A 21079-nucleotide genomic window follows, 5' to 3' on the forward strand; every position below is an offset into this window, starting at 1 on the left:
GACAGTGAATATAGATCCACTCCACTAGATGATAATGATGGTGATTACTACTATTATATTTTACAAAGTAACAAAGTACATTCAGTGTCTGTTTTCAAATAGAAGAATCCTTCATACAAGTCAATTACAGTACATTTGAAAAACTTTTTTGTAGAAGGGGAAAGAGAGGTGGAGAGAGGGGGGAGAGCAAGGTGGGTAAGGGAGAAATTAAGCTTTCATTCTTTACATAGTATATGAGTGACACATTTTTTTTGGTCAGTACCTGTATCACGTGGTTAGGTGTCTTATTTTTTATGGCAGAGTAAGAGATCACAGGAGCCAGGGCGTGGTTGGTTGCAGTGTTGATGTGTGTGAGGTGGAGGCGTTGCTGGGTTAATTTAGTCATATGGATTCTTATGATGTCGGGGAGGATCAGTCATTGTCTTGTTGGCCTGTGTATGTAATAAAAGGGAGCCACGCTGGGGTGAAGGCACCTTCCTTTGTTTGTCCCTGTGATAGTTTCAGTTTGTTAGCTTTTCTAGTAGGGTGGTTTTCCATACAGTTTGGTACCAGTGGTCCATGGACACTCCCGGTAGTTCCCTCCAGTGTCTGGTTATGACACTCCTAGCTGCTGAGAGCATGTGACTTACGAGTTCTCTGTCATGTAAGTGTGCATTACTGCCTTGGGAAATATTTAGTAGGGCCTATTCTGGAGTTGCTTCTATTACCTGTTTTGTTGCTTTGCAGATTTCTTGTAAGACTGCTATCCAAAAGGCATTCCCACCACACGTGGAGGTGTGTTCCTGTGGTGGTGCAGCCTCTCCAGAACCTAGGTGAACTTCCTAGGTGCATCACTGCTTACGTGGTGTTGGGTACTATCTGCAGATAAGTTTCAAAGTGAGTTCCCTCCTCTTGCTTGAGAGGGGTTTAAAGGGTGGGTTAGTGCACAGCTTTGACCGTTGGGTTGGGTTTATTTCATACCCTATGTCGTGTTCCCATTGGTCTTTCACTCCACTAGCATTTTAAAGTAAAATAATATCATCATTTCTCCCCCCCCCTTTGGAGCGAGCCCCTGCTTGTTCTTTTTATGGCACAAATATTGCTGGCTTTCAGTTTTGTTTAATATCACTAACAGCTTTTTAAAAGCCTCACAAGGGGGGGAAACCAATAGTACAGATCCTTCAGTACCATGAGAGATGAAAGCTGCAATCCATACCCCCTTACACTGACTGTGGGGTGCTTGGATTGAGCAGAGGCATCCTTCTGCCAGCTCAGCTGCATTCCCACTGGTGCAGACCTCCCATTCTTTTCAGTCTTCAAACAGCAGGGCAGGTGGAAATTGCACTGGCAGTATTCCTGCAAAGAAGAAGCCCCAAAATAGCATGGCCCGAGGGTGAGCCTGGGTTGCCCTGAGATCTGCTAGAACTACCATAAGTTGCTGCCACAGCTGGTGCTGGCTAATGTAGGAACCAATCCGGGCCTGGAGCTGACACAGGGATTGGGTCCAATCTGTCTTCCCCCCTACCCTTTTAACCACTGAGTGGCCAGGCTGTGCATGGGACACTAGCTCTGTTCCTCTGCAGAGCCTCAGAAGCAGCAGAAAATTCAAATTGCTCTGTAAGTTACAGAGTGATTGCTCCAAGAAGTCCCCAGGGAAAAGTATATAGTTCTGAAATTGTTCAGATGATACACAGTTGTTCCAGTTAAGAACATTTTGACCCATTTTTGAATACTGACATGGTTTGGCATCTTGTTTCCTGCTCTGGGGGCTTTTTATTTCTGAGAAAAGTTGAATAAGACGTAACATGATAGAAGTTCATAAAATGATGCATGGCATGGGAAAAGTAAATAGAGAAAAGTTTTCGTCCCTCTCTCATCACACTGGAGCTTATGCCCATCCAATGAGGCTGAATGTTGGAAGATTCAGCATAGATTCAGAAAAATTCAGGACAGATAAGAGAAAGTACCGGTACTTTTTCATGCAGCACATAGTTAAACTATGGAACTCACTCCCCCAGAAGGCACCGATGGCCACCAATTAAGATGGCTTTAAAATAGGTTTAGGCAAATTCATGGAGGATAAGCCTATTAAGGGCTACTAGCCCAGATGCCTATGCTCTGTTTCCACAATCAGAGGCAGTAATGCTTCTGAACACCAGCTGCAAACCTCAGGAGAAAGTGCTTGGGTCATGCTTGGGAGTTTCCCATAGGTGTTTGGTGGACCAGATTGAGAACAGGATGCTGGACTAAGATTGGCCATTGGCTTTTCTTATGCTATTATACTCTGTACTTTTAGCTGCGTGCACAAATAAATAAGCAGTAAAGGCAGATTTTCCCAGCATGGAAATAGGTGCAAAGAAGGGAAAGCTGCCCTTGTTGATTTTTTGCCTCCCGTGCCATAGTTTAGCAGGCATCCCCAAACTGCGGCCCTCCAGATGTTTTTGCCTACAACTCCCATGATCCCTAGCTAACAGGACCTGTGGTCGGGGAAGACGGGAATTGTAGTCAAAAACATCTGGAGGGCTAAAGTTTGGGGATGCCTGGTTTAAGGCATAGAGTCTCCTGTGTCCAGAAAAAGAGATCACAACCCTCAGTTCCCCTTAAACATGATAAATGTTAAGTTGCACACACAACTAAGGCTAAGTATTCCATTGGCAACAGACATTCCCAGTGACACAGCAGGAGAAAAGAGGCATCTGTTGCGGCTCCCCCGAGGGAAGCGGGCGGGGCGGGGTAGAATTGTGTGAAGCGGAGGTTCCCCTTAAACATGATAAATGTTAAGTTGCACACACAACTAAGGCTAAGTATTCCATTGGCAACAGAATGACACTGTAATTGGAGTTGATGTGAGTTGAAACATGGAGAGTGCTTTGCTGTAATCCTACCAGCATCTGCAAGAAAACAACCTGATATGCCACCTGAGCTGCTGGCAGTCAGCAGCTGACACCTTTATTTTTACCTGAGTCAAAGGTACACTTCCTGAGTTTGAGCTGGTTTCTATCTAAGCTAGTAGCAAAACAAGGAAGTGACTCAATGGCTCTATCTGAGTGGCCTACTCAAAGAATCAATCAGTTACTTATGCTAGTATTATTTGGATCAGAGAAGGTGTCATAAGCAATTATAGGATTCTCTACCACTAGAGAAAAGTCCGTTTTCAGAGCAGAAGACTTTGAACCAAACCAGGTGTGGTGAAGAATATCGGAATTCCCTGCTGCTTTTTTTTTTAAAAAAAAAAACCTAAAGGGAATGAGGAGAATTGGATTAGGTGATGATGTTTAACCCTATGCTGTTTTCCTAAACCAAATTCCCCTCCCAAAGGGAGAAAACATACAGGTACTTGAATGGCGTTAGCATGTCCCATCTCCCCAATGGGAGACAGAGCAGCTTTTGGGAGGGTTGATAAAAAAACAACCTAGCAGAATGTGGTTTTGCTATTGGTTTTAAGCATCTTATAGTTGTACAAATGTTATTTCCCTGATGTGGAGAAAATCTTTATCTCAATCAACACCTCCCCCACCTTATCGACCTGCAGGGAGAAAGAGTGACCTGAGAGTCGAAAAAGCTGTGGGATATCTTGATCATGGATCTCCTGTATCAAAGTGTAACTTGTAAATGTCTACTTGATGCAACCCACTTCCTCTTCTTCATTATCCCTAAATTTGGGCTTTGATAACAGAACAGGTATTTGCATGGAGAATTCCTATCTTGCTCTAATGCAGTTCAAAAATACTGTTCTTCATTTGCGCTACTGCTACTTGTTTGCCAGCTTCTAGACCCAGGTGGTGCTGTGGGTTAAACCACAGAGTCTAGGGCTTGCTGATCAGAAGGTCGGCGGTTCGAATCCCTGCAACGGGGTGAGCTCCCATTGCTCGGTCCCAGCTCCTGCCCACCTAGCAGTTCGAACGTACATCAAAGTGCAAGTAGATAAATAGGGACCGCTCCGGCGGGAAGGTAGACGGCGTTTCCGTGCGCTGCTCTGGTTCACCAGAAACAGCTTTGTCATGCTGGCCACATGACCCGGAAGCTGTCTGCGGACAAACGCCGGCTCCCTCGGCCCATAGAGCGAGATGAGCGCCGCAACCCCAGAGTCGGACACGACTGGACCTGATGGTCAGGGGGCCCTTTACCTTTACAACTACAATGCTTACACTACAAAAATAGGCACATGTGTATGATGCAGTGACTAGCTCAGGGGCAGGGTCTCTTTGGGTTCTTTAGACCATATTGTTTATTTCCAAAATTGTTTGGAATAGCCACTTGAACAAGAGAATGTCAAAATGTCAGAATGATTAAATCATTCTGGTTTATATGATTCTAGGTTGTAGATTTTTTTTTCCAAGGGGAAATCCTTGCTGCACATTGATTTGGATTATAATCAAAAGGAAAAGCCAACAGGGAGTTTTTGTTGAATGCAGCAAGATAAACCTGCTTCATAAAAATAATTAAAAGCCTGTGTTTCGCTGACGATAAGGCGGTGCCATAAAACTGTCGCCTTCCTTGGCAGCAATCAACATGGGGGCTTGAAAAAATAATCTCTGTTTAGAGAACTGCCAGGAATGAAATGTGTCTACTTGATGTTTTCTAAACTCCAGTTGTTTGCTAAAGCCTTTAAAGATTAGGGTTTTAAAGAAGCTGAGCCCCTGTCTCAAAAGATTTTGGGCTGGTCCTTAAATTCAGGTACATGTATTCCGAAATCTAAATCATACAAGCTAAAGAAAGAATCAGGTAGGAAGGCAGTAAGAACAAGCTTCAAGAAAAAGCAGGATCCTTCCCACTATGGCAAAGGACTAAAATAGCTTCCCTGTCATAGCAAGTGGACAGCTGTCCTCTGCTTGAAGCTTTGGAAGACTGAGTGTGGTCTGCCAGGTTCAACGCATCAGTGCTATATGGCCAAAAAAAAAGGACATATGTTTTTTCTAGCCATTCTTTGTTGGGTGTTCCTACTATTTGTTTGTTTCATTTATATACCACCCTTCATCATAAGATCTCAGGGCAGTTCAGATACACATACTACTACTACTACTACTACACACAGGTTCAGATCTACATGTTTCAAAGCTTAGAGTATCTGGGAGGAATGGCCCTTAAATACTGTATATTCCTGCATATAAGACTACTTTTTAACCCAGGAAAATCTTCTCAAAAGTCGGGGGTCATCTTATACGCCAGGTCGTATTTCTTATACAGCGAGTGTATCCCAAACTCTATATTTTAACTGGAAAAGTTGGGGGTCGTCTTATATGCCCAGTCGTCCTATATGCCGGAATATACGGGGTAAAAGGCTATGAAAGGTTGAGAATTGCTCCATTTATCCTCTAGACAGATCATATATTCGAAGGAGCCCCATTGGAACATTGGGTGAAAGTAGGCTGGCAGTACGCTCATTTCCTGCACCAATCAATATACAGTACACAAAGGGAAGTTCCAGGAGAATTCATGACGTTCTAGGAAACAGTCCCAAGTGAAGCCCACCATCTAGTCTGAGAATCACTTCCTCAAGTCAAAGTATTAGGATAGGTCCACACCATACAGCACATTTAAAACGCATGGCTTTCCCCAATGAATTATGGGAACCATGCTGGGAATTGTAGTTTTGTAAGGGCTAATCTACAATTCCCCAGATTCTCTGAGGGAAGCCATGTGATTTAGTGCAGATGTTTGGGTCTGGCTAATAGCTAAATGTGATCTCTTGGAGCCATTGGTCTTAGCAACTTTATGAAAGGGCAGGATACAAATATATCAGATAAATAAATAGACAACAACTGTGAGAGAGATTTTTCACAGACATTCTGGTAATGCAACGAAGGAGGTAGTAGAAACTAGTTTATAGGTAGTTTTTGAAAAACAATTCTGTGCTTTGTTTCTCATATGACTGGTTAGGCCACTTTTTCTGGGATTGCATGTCACACAAATGCAATATGCCATGTGCACTAATTAAAATAAATATATTTGCTGTGTGGGCACTGTCAGGCTTATATTATGCTTTAGGGAGCATCTTTCCTTGTTTAAATGCTTACGTTGCAAAATGTGTATACAATGTCACTCAACTACCTTGATTGTTCTTTTAATTAATTTCTTCTTTGCTTGTTATTTTTTAAGTAACGTATGCAGCACCCTAGAAGACATCATCCTTCTTGAAAGAGAATTCAGTCTAGAAATGCATTTGGGTTGATCAGATGCCCTTCAGATGTTTGATCAGAAAAACAGGTGGAATTTTTCTCCCCATTGCAGTGCTCGGCTAGGACTGGCTTAAAGCTTTCTACCTGCTCCAGTGCCACAATGTTACTTGCTGCAGATTCTACTGTTGCTAGCAAAGCTGGAGTGTTGGCAGGTCATGAAAAAGGGCTTGGGGAAGGCACTTTTGGCCTATTTGTTTGTACAATTTGCATACCGCTTAATCATTCACCACTAAGTGCAGTAAGACTAAAGATGAGTTAAATCAGAATTAAATTAAGAAGCCTGCTGGAATAAAAACAAAAGTACAGTATTTGGTTAGCACCAGAAGTTCAACCTCTACTGGACGTTCCACAAATTTGAATGCCCACAATACTGAATGCAAAGTTCTTTGTGGATATGAGCCGTGCATCCGAGTCATGGGGAACCAAAACAAGTGACTCCAAAGACCTCAGTGTTAGAGCAGGGATATAAGGGATCAGGCAGTTCTTCACATATCCTGGTCCCAAGATGCTAATACAAGAACCTTCAGTCTGGCCTTGTAGCATATGGGCAGCCAGTGCAAGAGTTATGTGGTGGTGATACTCTGCTCCTGTTAACAGTCTAGCTGCAGCATTTAACAACCACTAAAACCTGCAGACCAGGCCCAAGGATAGCCCCACATACAGCATATTGCAACAATTGAGGTTACCAATGAATGAATCATTGTGGCCATTCTATCCTTGTCCAAGAATTACCATAGTTGGCATACCAGCCCTAGCTGATAAAAAGAACTCCTAGCCACTGAGGGTAGTTGAGCCACTAAAAGCAACGACAGATCCAGCAACATCCCCAACATTCAAACCTGTTCTTTCAGAGGAAGTGCAACCCAATCCAGAACAGGCAACTGGCCAAACTCCCAGACATAAGAACCACCAACCCACAGTTCTTCCATCTTCCCAGGGTTTGGCCCACATCCACACCACCAGTGCGACCAAACAATGGTCCAGAACATTAAAGACTCAAATGGTATGGAGAAGTAGAGCTGCTTGGCTTGCTTAGCATTATGTCTGAACCTGAACTAACCAGACTCATTTCAAACTATCCATGAGCTTTACAAACCATAAGCAGTAGACCAAGAAAAAAATCCAGGTTAAAGATTGTGGATCTCTGAAGTGCAGCTGTTTAGTCCAGGTTTATACATAATGCTAAGGCAGAGGAGTCCAGAACAGACCCAGTCCATAGCAGCTTCCTCCACTTGCCCAACTAGCTGGGCAGGTCTCATTTCTGATTTGTTGAAGTACTGAAGGCCACACTGAAAGTTGCTACAGAACTCTGTCTGCTTCTGTCGAAACAAAAAAGAAATCCTTCCAGTAGCACCTTAGAGACCAACTAAGTTTGTCATTGGTATGAGCTTTTGTGTGCATACACACTTCTTCAGATACACACTTCTGTCTTCCAAGGATCAGCCTAACCCAAAGATTCTCTGGAGTTAATTCTCTCTGCAGATTAAATGCAAAGGAGAAACATATACTGTACTGTAGTAAGTCTGTGAAAGGCTGATGGCCAGGTTGTGAAATTACTTCGCAATTGTTAAGAATTATATTTGTTTATAATGCTTACTGAATACACAAAATATGCATGGTGGCTCTGTTATTCAGATGATCTACAGATAATTTATGTATCTTGCACACAAAGTGCCTGTCCTCAAAAGCACCACCTAAACATTTAAATGCTGATACTGCACCTGGGATTCAATTCATATTCGAGTCCTGGTTTAAATTAAGTCTTGCTACCTTGTGAAAGTAAGTTTGCCTAAACAACCTTCCAATTGGTTACCTGGTCTGACATCCACAAAGCTGCTTCTGAATTTTTAACTTTGTTGCTCCCTGGCCATGCCTTCTGGTTTATTCCATGACCCTGGTGACCTGGCGATGGACCACCTCAGCCCCCACACCCTTCTTTCTCATCCCTTTGGCCTGATAATTGAGTAAACAAATCTTTTAGGGAAAGGTAGGCTCCTTCTTACTGCTACTTAAGTGTAACTAGAGCACCACAGATACTTTTCAGAGACAGGAAGAAACTACAGCTCTCATTGATCTTAGCAGAGAAGTGTTTGATCAGCACTTGTAAAAAAAAACCCCACAAACACAAAAGCCCCAGGTGCTCATCACCTGCAGTTGCACAATGTTATCAGTAAATGGGTCCTTTTGTTCATATTTACCCACTCATTGAGGGGCTAAGGGGTAAAGAATAGGATTTCAAATTATTTTGGATACATCAGAACATTTTATTTTTTTAAAATTGCTTTTAGTATTCCTGCCAATTCATAGCTTAAGTAGAATTTATCCTATCTCGCTCCCCTTTCTGGGTTTTGTAAGGGTTTTTCTCTTCTTGAAAAGTAATCATAATTCCATGCACTATGTATAAGTTTATTCATCTGGACAATTAAATGCCGACATTATCTTACTGCAAAGATATAAATGGAAAGTTTTATGTATGTATTTATTTTAAATGTCCCTAAACATACGGTATATCTTGAACTTGGGAATTTACTGCATGATTTGTTTAAGCTTTGAGAAACTGTAGGCAACTGACTGCAGTTTTTTCCTCACCCAGGCCCCAGCAGCAGCAGAAAAAAGGAAGACGGAGAAAAAGCAGGTAAGTTACATTGTATGGTGGACTCCTGGCTCATCACACACAGAAGATATTCTTACAAGGAAGTTTCTCTTTCTGGACAAGGCTCGTATCAATGGGTGATTGTCAAAAGCTGTGTAGCATGTTGACACTGACCTTCTCCTACTGGCAAAAGTCCCATGGCTGCTGCAGCCTATTGTCAAAAGTGATGATGTTGACCCTGGGTGTTACAATGCACATTGCAACTTGCACTCACCGTGCAGCAAACTAGATGACCCCCAGGGTCCCTTCCAAGGCTATGATTCCATTTTATGAAATATGGGGAGCAAAAGGCAGCCAGCTCACAGGTATATTTTCTTTAACACCATCCCAACTGCAGAGACGCTTTCATTGCTAAAGCTCTGTATAGCACCATGAAAACGGATGGCGTTGCATGGATAACTTTGTTTTACATGCTCACGTTGAAAACACAAGGACTATTTCATGGTAGTCTCTACTGTGAGAAAACCCAGAGGTTTGATCCAAGAGCCGATGAAGTTACATAGAATACCATTTTCAGCTCACACATTTCTTTTGTGGAGTGATCCCATGCATGCCTAAACAAATATATATTGCAAGGGAATCATAATAAGACCCCTAGATTTCTGTTGGTTTGTCCTACTTATATACTGGGATTTCTTCGAAACGTTATGCTTTAACAAATTGAGTGAATGAGAACCTTTTCAAAGGTTACTCTTTGGAGGCAAACAGCTATGTTGAAAGAGGGCCTAGGGCTGCAATCCTATATCCACAAACCTGTGAATAAGCACTACTGAAATCAACAGGCCTTACTTCTAAGCATAGATGTATAGAATGGTCATGTGAGACTTTAAGTGGAAGCATACAAAGAATTGCAATGTAAAAGGAATGTTTTACAGTGCATTTTCAGTGAGGCTTACTCCCAGGTAAGTGGGGTTAGCAGCCTTTGACATTAAATGCAATAAGGTCACCACTTTCAGTGAAGCTTGTTTTCACTTAGATGTGTTTAGGATTGTAGCCTGTGCTATAAAACCAGTTTGTGAAGAAAAACAAAGCTGAAGCAACAGAGCTGGTAACAATCCACTCCCCCACACAGCCCACCAGTGTTGGTTTTTCACAGGTACCAACCAGCATGCATTCCCACCGCCCCCCTTCCTGGGACATAGCAGGATTCATTATGTTACTGAGTATGGGAATGCAAACAGCTTCAGTGTGTCTGCCTGCAAGGAAGCTGATGACCTTAGCCATCTGGATCTTTCAAGCAGTTAGCAATGCAGTCACACTAATTTAGTTAACGTTTTTAAAAGACTCTCCAGGAGAAGCTTCCTCCTTCCCAGGGGCACTGACAACAGTGACCCACTGACCCTCTCTTGTACAGTTAGGTTCAAAAGCATAAAGCTGCAGCTGTTCAGAGTTTTTCTTCCCTCCCCAGTGACAGTGTTATGGGAGGACTAGGGCTACTGGAACAGTGTTACTGTTTATCTAGCACTGACCTCTCTTCTCCAAACATGAAGAAGCCACCAGCACAGCACAGCACAGCACAGCACAAGCCTGTCTCGGCACTTGCTTACATACCTTCCCTGATTCTTAAAATGCTTCTCTGCTCTCAAGTTCTAGTACCGAGTCCTGCATAAGGATAGAGTTGATCATTCAGATCCTGGGTGTGTATCCCAGAAGTGAGCCATGAGAAATGCTGCCTGTTTTGAAGCTGTACTGTGCCACAAAACTTTACAAAAGCATGCTGTGTTGCGGTACTGCATACTAAATCCTTCTTAAGGGGCTTTTAATAGAACAGGCCTCTCATACTTGCCTAGTGTGGTTTAGTCCCATGGGCTGGCCCTCTCTTAAGCCTAAACAGCAGCAACTGCTTATAAATCTGCCTGTCTCTACTGACTGCTGACCTGAGATTGGAAAAACCAAAGTACTCCATCCCTGGAACCCATAGGTCAGGCATAGGCAACCTTGGCTCTCTAGATGTTTTGGAACTACAACTCCCATGATCCCTGACCACTGGCCCTGTTAGCTAGGGATCATGGGAGTTGTAGTTCTAAAACATCTGGAGAGCCAAGGTTGCCTATGTCTGCCATAGGTAAAAAGAGAGTATTATACCATCCAACCATCCAGGATTTTTGTTAGGGGGGGACCAGGACTTTTGTTAGGGGGGCCAGAACTTATGTGATCAGTCAGTTAAGTATTTCTATTGTTTTACTTGATCTAGGGGGGCAGCTGCCCCCCGGCCATAGCTGCCAAGTTATCCCTTTTTTTAAGGGATTTTCCCTTATGCTGAATAGGCTTCCTCGCGAGAAAAGGGAAAACTTGGCAGCTATGCCCCCGGCTACGCCCATGCACCCAGCGTTGTTTGCTGCCCACCTCTTGTGCTAACGAAGCAGAATGAGTACTATTCCAATCCTTAAAGCTTCTGTAGCATTAATGGACAAGTACACAGCAGTGAACCAGGAAATCTTGAAGGCCCATCTCACCTTCGCTATGAACTCATTAAGTAGATTTAGTCAAGCCTCTCTCATATTCAGTCCAACTCCATCTGCAATCAAGAATAAGAATACTAAGTTTTCTGGGTTGTTGTAACTTTTGGAAAACTACTGGAGGACACTTCTCTTAGCTCTTCTAGTGTGGGTGTCTGTTTTATTCTTCTCACCCATCAGCCTATTAGTCGGTTGGAACAGCTGGAAAGCCACCTGCCATGTTGTATTGGGAACAGTGGTTCCCAACTGGTGGTACGTGTAGCCCACCCAGGGGGTCCATGGCACCGTTGACATAACAAAAAGGTATTCTTTTTTCCCAAATACAGAAGTTAGTCTCAAACATGCAGTATATGCTTAATCTTGGCAACAGAAATCCCAGACTCCACCTTTTAAAGCAGCTAGTAATTATTTACAACAGGATTCATCTAATGAGGCCCATCAGTGAAAGCAGTGCACAGAGACTTCCGCTTATGCAATGGAGCTTTTCCCTCCTCACCTTCCTATGTGCCTTTGTGCTTCCAAAACTGGATGGGGGTGGAATCCTCCATAACAAAACGGGGGTGGAAGGGATGGTTCCACTGGGCACGATAATATGGAACATTCAACACCACACAATTCTGAATTTGTTCCTGAGTTTCTAAATACCTTGTATCATCAAAAGAGTTTTCAAAATGGTTTGCATATAACATTTTAATATAATAAAGCACATTATTGAAAGAGTCGTACAAACTAAAACAGAATCTTAAAAAGTCAGCAATCTAATATCTTAGCTCCCTAAAGCGTGAAAGAATACACAAAGTTTTTTAACCTGTCTCTGAAAACAGAAGGAGGATGTAAAATGACCTACCTACCCAAGGAAGGCATTCTCTAAATCCAGGGCCACCACAAAATAGTAATACTGAAATAAAGAAATTGTACCTGACTGATTGTAAAGCTTGGGGGGGGGTGTATTATAAGGGTAAAGGAGAAACTAAGATCTGGTAGCCAATAAAGCTGTTTCAAAACTGGCACAATATTTTAATGCTGCCTCTGCCTAACAACAATTGGCCACCTGCATTCAGAAGTACATAGATCATTGTTGAACACTGATCCCAGAGAGGTTTGCTGGTGCCCTGCTTTATTTTGGTGTCAGGCACAGATCTTTTTAATTTTCCAGGATGTTTTAGATGAAGTTTTAATCCTACTAGTTGTTTTATGCTGCTTCTCTAATGTTGTAGCTTTTAGCTTATTTTTGTTTGTTTGTTTACATTTTTAAAAGTCTTTATGTAAACTGCCCTGGGAGTATGATTGAAGTACAGTATAAAAATATTATAAATATTAGAGAGAACCGATCTGAAAGATGCCTAGGGAATGGCATTTACCATTTAATTTGCTGGTCCTATTTTCTGTTTCTTGACACTGGATCTAATAGTAATGAAACTGTGTATTGTGAGCTTATGTAAACAACCAAATGGTTCTGGTAATTCCAAAATACACTTATGAGAAGCATCAATACTTTTTGCAACATAAAAGCAACAGCAAAAAACCAAGTTCCAAAGAAATAAAGTAAATTCCAGGAATAGGGTAAAAAACACCAATATCTGATGAATGTTAGGAAAAGAATAAAATGAGAATACGCTGCCCTAAATGTAACTGTACTGTTTCTCACCTCCTGCCCCCTTTACGGTAGCTTCAGTCTGTGCTTTGGGTGCTACTCAGTGATGTCATGTTTTACAGACCTAGTTAATAGCCTCTGAAATGATGGCCTACACCCTGTGTTTATGTTTGATTCATTCTTTCAAATTGCTGCATGAAAGGACAGGTTATTATTATTTCTGTGGAAGGGGGAATTAGTTGCCTAAAGTCAACCAGAAATTTGGGACAGGGGAAAGAATTTTTTCACTCTTCTGTTCCTTAACTCCTCCTTACCTTTAAAGCCCTAAATGGCTTGGGACCTAGATATCTGAAGCGCCTGCTCGCATACCAATCTTGCACAAATTGTAGTTTGTTTTGAAGTTGTGAAGAATTACCGGTATCTGCTGTTTTCTTGTCTTTTGTCTTATGTGTTGTATGTTGTACACCTTGTAATCTGATATTATTATGAAGAATTATAAAAAATGTTCAAAACAAACAAGCTCTAGAGATGAGAGAAAGTGATGACAAACATGCCAGTCGAGTTGCTGTCGAATTCGGCTCCAGATAGAATCTGGCAGTGAAACAGCAGTTCTATTCATGATGTTGTGGCAAAACAAACAAACTGGCACTTACTAGAATCCAGTACTGTTCTATCAAAAGACATCCATGTCATGCTAAGTGCTGCATATGTACAGGGAGGCTTCTTTACCGATGTGGCAATGTTATGTTGGCAAAGAGGCCTGAAGTACAGGACTGAGGCGAGATTGCAGAGCTGTGCGCCACACACATTCAGGAAGGCTTTGCATGGCCTAGGATGATCTTCACTCTCACTGGACATGTGCAGAGCCCACCAGAGCATTGCATGTCAATGTTGGTAATGTCACCATTTACCAGTTGCCAGAATTCTCTGCGCATCTTCACTGATGCTTAGCACTCCTTTACAGATCCTGGAATAGTAATTACAGAATCTCGCTGAGCTTTGGATCAAATATAGGAGTTGGTGTAGAATTAATTAGAATAAAAATCTGGTTCTGACAAAAACTTTGTCCAGTGCAGAATCTGCCTACTTGTAATTAACATTCATAAGGTCAGATAAAGTGAAGGAGAAGGCACCAGGTGATGCCTTGATACAGAGACCAGGTATTGCTTTCAAGTACTTCAGTGAGAGGACTCAGTAAGTTGCAAAAAGACTGATTTGCTGGGGTCCTTTCAACAATTCTTCTTCTTCTTCTTCTTCTTCTTCTTCTTCTTCTTCTTCTTCTTCTTCTTCTTCTTCTTCTTCTTCTTCTTCTTCTTCTTCTTCTTCTTCCATTGGCATAGCCAGGGGGGCAGCTGCCCCCTAAATCAAGTAAATAAATAAAAATACTTGACTACTGTAATTGACCACAAATAACTTGGTTCTACCCCCTAAAACATGGAAGTGTAAAAAGGTAAAGGTAAAGGACCCCTGACAGTTAAGTCCAGTAACAAACGACTCTGGGGTTGTGGTGCTCATCTCGCTTTACTGGCCGAGGGAGTCGACGTTTGTCCGCAGACATTTTTTCCGGGTCATGTGGCCAGCATGACTAAGCCGCTTCCGGTGAACCAGAGCAGTGCACGGAAATGCTGTTTACCTTCCCGCTGTTTACCTATTTATCTACTTGCACTTTGACGTGCTTTCAAACTGCTAGGTTGGCAGGAGCTGGGACCGAGCAACAGGAGCTCACTCCGTCGCAGGGATTCAAACCACCGACCTTCTGATCGGCAAGCCCTAGGCTCTGTGGTTTAACCCACAGCGCCACCCGCGTCCCTCATGAAAGTGTAGGCACCCTGAAAATGTTTCTGGCACAGAAGATGTACTTCCCTCAAGAATGGAAGAGGACAGGGGCTCTAGAGGGATCATAAGACCTGAACTCTTGTGATGAAGCTGCAATGGCTGAATTATTCTCACACTTCCAAAAGGAGCAATGCACTGTTGCAACTCTGAGAGATGTTACATGCATTGTATTTTTTTCAGTACATAAATGAAACATTCATTATCTACATACACCTAGGTGTGAACCTAATAAATTGCACAACTATGTAACATTCAGACAGAAGCAAGGTCAAGGAGCCAGGACTGGCAGTGGCTTCCTGCCAGCTCAAATCTAAACTACACATGACTATGGAAGATTCATGTCTTTAAACATGGATCTACCTTTTTAAAAATGTAAAGCAGGGATAAGGAGATGGAGCTGCTTAGAATCCATTTTAACAGCATTTCCATCCAAAAGCAGCTTAATCCATCATTAACTTAAGCATCTGTCTGACAGGTAGAGTGGCTTGGGACAATTATTTTCCAGCCTTGCTGAATGCATAATATGAAAATAAAGGATGTAATAAATACACAGCATTCATGATAGATACCCCAGGGCATAGGACAATGTTATTCTCACAAAGAGCTGGTGTTTGTCTCCCTGTCGCATTTGGATGAGCAATCAAAAGAGAAGGAACAAGCACAAGATGCCATTGCTTACTTTTAGTCACATCTTCAAAAGCTTTTGTGCATGTATAATCAGCAAAACAAAGTAGAAGAAGAGGAAGAAATAGGTTAAGACCACAATCCAGGGGGCTGTTTTAGGTGGGGAACCATTATACTCAACAGAGGAGGGCTTAGTTGTTGACCTGTTGTGAAGATTTCACTGCTTCACAGAAATCTCGTTCCAACAAAGGAAATAGTCAGGCAAAGAATAAACATTGATTAAAAATCTATAAATGCTCCCCCTGATCACAAGATGAAGCAGAAGACTAGTTCTTATTATAATTTCCTTTCTACAAAAGGACAGCACGGGTGTGGAACCTTTTTCTGTTCAAGGGCCATATTCATCTCTGGGTAATCTTCCAGGGGCCATATGCCATTGGGTGGGACCAAAAGCATAAAATGCAAATTTTAACTTTACACAGCAGGCTAGTTCCTACACATCCACCCACCCCTCTGTGCCCTCCAGCCATGCAAGTGACTGGCATTAACAGAGTTTAAGGATATATTCCAGCCAGACAGAACTATTCAAGAATGGTGCAAAGGCAAGTCAGTGAGGGGTGTGGTCTGAGGAAGAGTCCTACAGGCCATCAAGAGAGACCAGGAAAGCTACATTTGGCTACCCACTCCTAGGATAGCAGATTTTAGATTCAGAATAAGAATTTGGGAATTAATTTATCATGCACTTTCATTTCTTCTGGAAGCCACTGGGTACGGTAATCTAAGTTTTTCCGGAAAAACTTCTCAAGCATGCTTGAGCATGGAGCAGAAGGCAAGGGAACCTGCTGGGACTTGAAGCACAGTAGAAATGGAGGTTTCAGATGCAAAAGGTGGAGTTTCAACATGGTTTTGAAGATGACTTGTTCTGCTGTTGGCACTGCATGTTTACCATGAAAATATGCATTTCCTATTACAGATGGAGCAAAATGCCATGCAGTTGTGAAGAAGCAGCTGATCGCCACTCAGTTTGAATTTACTTCTGAGTAAACATGCATAGTGTCAAACCTTCAGGCCAACAATCCTGCATTATCAAGACTTTAATTTGGTTTGGCGGGGGGTTGCCTTCTGTTGTACAGGTAGTTTCACAGGTGCTCAGTTTTTTTAAAAAGGCACATTTAAACATTTTTTGCATCCGTTGACAAAAGTGTATAGAACTATCAGAGTGAATAAAGAATGCAGCCATCACATTGAAATACCCAAATAGGCATTCTGTTAAAAATAATGTATTTCAATGCATATCAAAATGTTGATGTTTCTCTTAAATCACTTTACTCCCACTGGGATGCATATTTGGGTAAATGTGGCAGTGCAAAGGAGAATTGGCCTGGTTGGTACAGCAATGGAGACATCCTTTCCCCCTCACCCAATGTGCCAGAAGTTTATGAGAACAATGGCTGCAAACAGGTGTAGGGGGGAAGCTTGAAAAAGTGGAAGGTTAGGAATTTTTCAATAACACTTTTATATTAAACATCAGGAAGAACTTTCTGACAGTAAGAGCTGTTCCACAGTGGAATGGACTTGCTCGGAAGGCTGTAGATTCCCATTCATTGGAGGTTTTTAAGCAGAGGTTGGATGGCCATTTGTCATTAATGCTTTGGTTGAGATGCCAGCATTGCAGGGGGTTGGACTAGATGACCCTTGGTACTCCTTCCAACTGCCCTTGAAAAATTAAAACAATTGGTAACTACATTTTGTGCGCTCATTTGCTACTACTATTACAGGATTACAATCCTGAAGTTCCAGGCTTCTCATATCTATTTCTGAGCTTGAAAAATCTATTTGCTGAAGGCAAACAGGATTGCACTGGAAGAAACATCTATGGAATTGAGAAATAATTCCCCAGTGAAATTAAGTCAATAGCTCTCGGAGTTTGAGGCAAAGATAAGCATTGGCCAATCATCGCTTAAAGGTTTAACAATGATTGCTTTGCTCTACCAGTAAATGTGGACACAATTGCATATACTTTCATCAGATCTTTAGTGTTGCTTTCAAATGTTATAATGTCAGTACAGTACACCTTTTTTTGCTAATGTTCAATTAACCAGGTCTTCAATCCACTAGTTCATCATTAGCAACTATACCCTTATCTTTCAAATCACTGCACCCTAATCAACCTTGCTACAGATTTACACTGCCATGAATAATAAATAGCATATATCACTATTAAACTCTGTGAGAGGAAATTTACTACTAGCCCTGCCTTTATTGCAGTAATTACTTGTAGGAGTAATTTATATCAACCCAACAATCTAGTGCAGTGCAGGATTGCAGATAACGATCTTCATTTCACCGGAATTAAATCAAGTCCAATTACTGATCAATAGTATTTTACTACATACATCACAAGGAAAGAAAAGTAGGCAAAGGTTGTTGTAGCACCTTATTTTGTTTCACATGATTCTCCACTGGTTATAGCTCACTTCACCCACTAGCATAGCATGGGGGGGCAGGGGGGCCATGGCCCTGGGCACAGGAGCTTGGGGGGCACGAACCAGGAGCCCCCGCATGTGCCCAGCATGCAAGCACCTGCCCATTAACGGCGGGGACTGGGTGAGTGTGGAGGGCTGTAACCAAGCCCAAGCACATGTAACTGCCAGCAGATCCACACCATACATTTAAGCACATTCAATGTACATGATTTCCATCAGCGAATCCTGGTAACTGCAGCTTGTTAAGAGTTCTGGGAACTGTAGTTTTGTGAGGGGCAAACTAAGGTACAATTCCCACAGTTCGGGGGGTGTGTGTGTGTCACATGCTTTAAATATGTGTTGTGCTTTAAATCTATGGTGTGAATCTGTCCTTAATTAGGTATGTATTCTTTCCTTGTTTACCTCTGCCTCCGTGTACCTCAATTTCCATTGTTGTTTTGCATATTGAATTTTAGATAGCAAGTTCCTCAGGGCAGGGACCTATACACTTTTATCCTGTAAAAAACCTATGCACACTGAGCAATCTTCAGCTGTTGGGTCATAAGTCATGACCCAGAAGTGGGCTGCAATCTGACAAAAGTTTTATGCATCTATGTTTTTCACACCAATTTCTATTTTTTTCTAGGCTTTGATACTGATTTCTGGCAAAGGGGGAAAGCCATGCATTATGTTTGTGTGTGCAATGTCATCTAAGGTGGTGGTTTTTGGACACATATACATCAGCAGCTAGTGCAAAAGGGCTGGCTAGGCTGCATAAGGATGAAACAGAAAAGGGCTGAGAGAAAAAATAAGAGGAGTAAACTTAATAGTGGGTCCCATGTCAAAGGTTGGATTAAAGTTAGTAGGTATACAAAAGATTAAAGTCACTAATATATAAAACACACCCAACCCCGCCATCAGCAATGGACTTCTTCCAGAATGGTTGTACTCAACACAGAGAATTGTCCTCAGCATCTGGAAATGTACATTATAGTCTTTTTCTGCAGCAAAGAGAAAAAATAAATAAAATGCAGCCTGATCTATATGGCATTGTAAATTAATTATCCTTGATCATCAAAGCCAGAAAATGCTCTCATCAGCCCATGAACCAACCACCTAGAGAAGAAGCTCTGGAACCAATCTAGGCTATTATGCTGAGTACACTCATTGGAGGGGTTGCAGTTAGGCAACATTTCTGAGTGTGATGAACAACAAGCTAAGGCAGGAGAGCTGAGCAGTAACTCTCCATAGGGTGCTTGTCAATTCTTCTGCTATGCTTGGCTGAAAATGAAGGTTTGGCACTACAGATACTGACTGTACTCCATTACTCTCATCTTTGGAAATAATCTCAAATGCCAAGTTCTACAGATGCAGGCTAATAAATTATTTGTGTACAACTTAATCTCACCCAAAACTGAGGTAACACTGAGTAACACAGGATTGCACCCCGAGGTGCAAATTCAAGCAACCAGTTGCTCAGAGGAAGGAGTGTGGAGCAAACTACAATAAGTGATCTTTACATTCCAGAATAACTTCTGCACTTTTAATTTGGATTTTCCCTGCTTGCAAAGGCATTGTTTTGGCTTGTCAACAACTTGCCTGAAATTCAGTAACATCACATCCTTGAAGATCTTTCTCCAAATTAACTCTCAGATTCCTACACAGCAGCAGCAACAGCTGCTCCCAGCCTTTCTTTAAAGTGAGCTCCCCTCAACCAGTGGTTCCTGTTCTTGGCTTAACCAAGCACCCCCCCCCCAAGAACTCGCTCCTCTGCTGGCCTGAAGGGGAACAGAGGACAGCTTTGTGCTGACAAGTTTCTCTTCAGCATTAAAGGCGGGATATTTTAGAAGCAGTATACTTCCTTATGCTGCTGTAATTTGTTTAGCAGCCCTGGATCAGCTGTGTGATAATTTTAGTTGTTCTTTTCGCCACTAAGAGTAGTCTAACATAAAACAAACAAATAAAAACCAGGTGCATTTTAAAGCACCTTTCCAGATACCCTGCCTGGGATGTTACAAAGCCTTGTGAAAATCGTTTTAACATAGCCACATAGAAGGTCTGCTCCTCCGGCTGGGAATTAATTTTGGACATATTCATTATCCCACAACTGTATGTTAGGCTGAAATACTATAAAGGCCACTTGATGTGGAAATAAAGGCCACAGTCCTGTACACACAGCCCCTCAGAGAGAATACTTCTTACAGTTGGACTTGTTGGGTTGTGCTGTTGCAACTCCTATTAAAAACCAACAGAACTTGTTTCCAAGGAGATAGGCTTAGATCAGGTTATTACGGCAAGATCCCAAGCATGCTTACTCAGAAGTAAGTGAGATGGCAGCCTTAGGACTAAATGAGAAAAGATAGGGCAGCCACATTCATTTATCCATGTGTCCTCTTTGTTCAGATTTAAAAAAACATGGAATACAGGGGGTGTAGTTGTAATGTTATGCTGAGAGCTGGTGTGGGGCAGCAAAAACCATTCTCCCTCCTCTTCCTTACCTCACTCAGTTCCATTGATCAAATGACTTTTCTTATAGCCCAGCTTTGCTACCAGATGTGAGGAAGGCAGGAAAGAAAAGTGTTTCAAGCAATGAAGTGCAGTCAGGTGACACATGGAAGGGCCTCCTTACTTGCATATAGAATCATAAAATTGTAGAGTTTTAAGGGACCCCGAGGGTCATCTTGTTCAACCTCCACATCTAGTTTCTCCCTAAGATGCTTGAGTTTCTGGCCACTGTTTTCTACCAATTCAGAGAGTTGGTGTGTTTCAAGAGGCCACCAGAAAAAAGTTTCTTTTTCCATATAATTGAGCATCCAATCCTAAGCAAGCATACTTGGAAGAAAATTCATCTGAACTCATGTTGTAGTAGGTCAGGTGTTACTTCCAAATTCAATTCAGATGCTTCAGATTAAACTGTAAATCAAATGCCTTTAGGGGATTTCTAATGCTACATTTGAAAGATGCTAGGACCCCACAGAGAGTTAAACTGGTGTCTAAACATCTATGAAAAGCACTAATTCACACATTAAATTTTTGACCAACAACGAGAAAAAGTCTGGAAGCAGAAACAGGGTTGTGGCATGTGTAATACAACTCCAACATAATACTTATTTTCAGAGATTTTTATAACAGGTGCAACTCCCAAGAGTTTGCCTGCATCTTGTAAAACAGCTCTTCTAAAGAGCAGGGACGCGTTCAGCGAGACTTTGGGAAGAATGATAACACCTCACTTGAAAATACTGCTAAGTTCACCAACACAGTTATCGGTATTTGCCATACAAAAAGTTTGT

This window comes from Zootoca vivipara, chromosome 1, assembly GCF_963506605.1.
Source record: "Zootoca vivipara chromosome 1, rZooViv1.1, whole genome shotgun sequence".
Taxonomy (NCBI): domain Eukaryota; kingdom Metazoa; phylum Chordata; class Lepidosauria; order Squamata; family Lacertidae; genus Zootoca; species Zootoca vivipara.